Consider the following 3877-nt stretch of genomic DNA (forward strand, 5'->3'; position numbering starts at 1 on the left):
ACTAGAATATGTATTCACATATCTATCCTAGTCAAAGAAGAACAACTAGTCACCTTTATCAGAACTGTTAGTAACATTGAAAGTGTTTGTATCTACTTAGAACAGTAGTGTAAGGTAGTTACAAGACTTAGAACACTAATCAAATGTAAGTGTCTACTCTAACTAGTTAATAGTAGGGTTGTAAGCCTTAAGCCATTTGAATCTAATGAAGATGTCTGTCTTTCTAAGGTTAGTAACTCTAAACTCAATACTTTCCTTATAATCCTGAATAGTCATCTGTAGTTGGACAAACTTAGTAATCTAACTATTCTGGTTCAGGGTTCTGTCTATATTATATACTAGGATCAGAAGTAGAATGTGTTAAGTAGGGAGATAGTGTTCCTACACAAAGGCCTTATTAATACACAAACTAGTATATTTACTATCTACTAGAGCTATTATTTAGATCTGGGAGGATTCTAAGAAGAGAGCTAAGAGGACAGGGACCTAGAGTTAGTGTTTAGAATGTTCTCAGATAAACTACTACTTGTTCTAAAAGGAATGTACAGTTTGTACAGTCTTGTTGTCTAAGAGGGTGAGTATATATACTAACATTTCCTTATTAACCTCTCTCTTTTAACAAGGACAGACCTATGTTCTCAGTTGTGAACTCAGCTGAGACTATTCCTACTTGATACTATAGACAAACTACTAAGTAGTAAATAAGGCTAAGTAGTGTTCTGAATGTTCTAAGATTTTAGAACACAGAAGTAGTAGGTTGGATTGTGTAGATTTAGACTCAGATAAAGTGTGAAGAGAAGAATCAAAAGAATCAGAAGAAATAGGAGAACTATCTACTTTTGTTTTTGACTTTTTTCTTTCTAATAAATAATTTTGTTGATTTACTTTTTCTACTTTTTCTACTTTTTCTACTTTTCTTACTTTATTTACTTCTAATCCTACAGTGTCTATTGAATCAAAAGTAACTATTAAAAAATCTGAGTCATAGCCCTTCAGTACTACATTTACTGTTAAGCCTCTACAAAATCTTAGAGTATATAGTTAGAGTCTAGGAGTTCTAAGGTAACTTTCAGATTTGTGAAAAAGGCTTCTTACTACAAATCCTGCTTGTTACTCATTATTACTCTAATGACCTGACAGATATACTATCACTTCTGTAGACAGTCCTTAATTTAGTACTCTGACTTTCTGTAGGCAAAGTATACTCCTTACTTTTAAGCTTCTCTAATGTTTATCAGAACAGATTAATTACAAATTACAGACAGATTAATCTAAGGGCTTAGAACTGTTAGAGCTAAATGTATGTATAGACATTCTATACAGACTTAATGTATTTGAGCTACAGTTTAGTTGAAGAAGATAGTACATGTCTTCCACTCAGTATAAGTGACCAGTTCTAGTATTATTCTAAGAATCTTATTAACTAGTTCTGAGTAAAAAGCTTTTTCAAGCATTCTAATAAGAACATTATTGAACCTAAGTACAAATCCTACCTTCTAGGCTAGAATATTAAACTCCTGAAAAAAGGTATTAGTAGAATGTTTGTCCTGTTACAGAGACACAAGCTTGTTCTGTATATTACACTTCTTATTCAGATTAATAAAGGAAGTACAGAGCTACTCTATGAATTCCAAATATAACTCATTATTCTAAAGTTAGATTAGGCTTCCAATCTAATAGCCTTTAATCTAGTTCTAAGCCTAGGTGGCTGTGTTACCTTCCTTCATAAAGGAGAGGACAAATAGGATACAATTAAAATCTAAGAATAGATTGGTTAAAGTAGTAGTTATGTATAGTTCAACTTAGTGCTAGAAGTCCTTAAAGTGCTACCTATTAAAGTCTAAAGGGTGAGCTACATACACTTTCTTTCTAGAATAGGTTACAACTTTCAGAACAATTAGAATAGGTTCTGAAGGGGTTAGGGGTACATAGTTAGTAAAGGCCTCTTAAATAGAGGTCTACACATATTAAACTAGTTCTGCTTGTAGTTACTAATCTAGCAGGACAGTAAGGGTAGCAGTTAGTGTAGGAGAGTCTATGTTTATACTATAAAGGAATTGTACTAAACTAAAAGGGGTAATAAATAGAAGAAGGGTGGCAAAAGTTTAAAAGGGTTTAAAAAGTTTAAAATTTAAAAATGTAAAAGGGTTAGAACAAAGAAAAGAGATTAACACAATAGTAAGTACTAATACTCAAAATGTAGGAGAGTTGTAGAGTAGTAATGAGTAGTCTTGATCTAATGTTAGTAACAGTGTAGAGGGGACCTAAAGGCTTAATAAGAGGACCCAGGCTACAACTATCCTACACAACAGAAATACAGAATGTGAGTACTAGAACATAGTCAGAACTTACAGAACAGGTAGAGAGAGAGAGTGAGACAAGAGTAGAGTATATAGAGTAAGTCTAAGAATATAGGACTACCTAGAGTAGACAAGATCAAGACTATAGGACTAGTCTGATCTTGTACACTTATATATACTAAACTACACAAGAGTACTCAGAGAGTATGAGCTACTAAGAATGATAAGCTACAAAGAATGAAAGAAAGGAAGGTCAAAGATAAAGGTACAAGGAATGAAGGGATGGACAAAGGGTAAGAGACTATAGAATGAACAAGGAATGAAGGGGTGGTCAAAGGAGTAGAATGATAAAGTAAGGAAGGGTAGTAGTAAGAGTCAGTACACATATAGTCTATAGACAGCACCCCTGAGGGACAGAAGTCCTGAGTTCTAGTATGAAAGGGTGTAGAACCCTCAGAACTGAAGGTACAAGAGTAAAGAACTGTAACAAGCTACTTAGTATAGAGATTCAACACAACAGAGAGTATAGATTTATTAGAATGTGTTAGACACATTATATTAATAGTATAATAGAATGTTACAAACTTACAAATGAACAAAGTGTACAAACACTTATACAGCCCAGTACACAATTAAAAACAGTATTACAAACTAATAACAATAGAGAACAAATGTCTAATATACTATACATAAACATGGTTAGTACACTTAGATACATTACAGACTGTATACAGTCAGATATAGTATTTGCAACAAATCAGTTAGCTAAATACCTTAATGACCCTGATATGAAGTATTATCTAGTACTTAAACATTGTTACATGTACTTAAAAACTATGAACAATGTCTGGCTCCAACTTGGTAGTACAAATCAATCAATATGGAACAGATATACAGATGTAGATAGTATGATACAAGAAGGGCATCATACAATATTAGGATATACATTTTACTTGAGTGATTCATTAGTTTTGTAGTCAAGTAAAAGACAAACACTAGTAGCAAATTTGATGTATGAAGCTGAATTAATAGGTCTTGTAAGAGGAACACAAGAAGCAATCACACTTACTCATTTAGCTGAAGAGATTCTGCAGGTTTCTGATACACTAATTAATATTTATTACAATAACAATGTTGTTATACAAACAGTTACATTAGACAAACTCAAATATTCAGAACAAACAAAGCATTTAGATCATAAGAAAGATTTTATTAAATGCTACATTGAGTTAGAGTACATAAATGCAAAATACATACAGACAAACAATCAACAAGCAGATATATTAACTAAAGCACTACATGTACCACAAGTCAAACATCTTACCAGTTTACTCAGACTAGTAAGAGTTTGAAGGGGAGTATTATGAGATGATTAGTTCATCAACAGACAAACCATGAGACAATGACTTTATAATGTCTCAGTTAGAATACATACAATATAAGGACAAGAGACACTGAGCAGTCAATCATCACCTCACCCCTTGTCTATGCATGCCCCCCTTAACATCGGGAAAAAGTCCATTTAAATATAATGAATTACAGTCCATTTAAAGAAATATTAGCATTTTATATACATT

Source organism: Fomitiporia mediterranea (genome assembly GCF_000271605.1).
Source record: "Fomitiporia mediterranea MF3/22 unplaced genomic scaffold FOMMEscaffold_1, whole genome shotgun sequence".
In the NCBI taxonomy this organism is placed as follows: domain Eukaryota; kingdom Fungi; phylum Basidiomycota; class Agaricomycetes; order Hymenochaetales; family Hymenochaetaceae; genus Fomitiporia; species Fomitiporia mediterranea.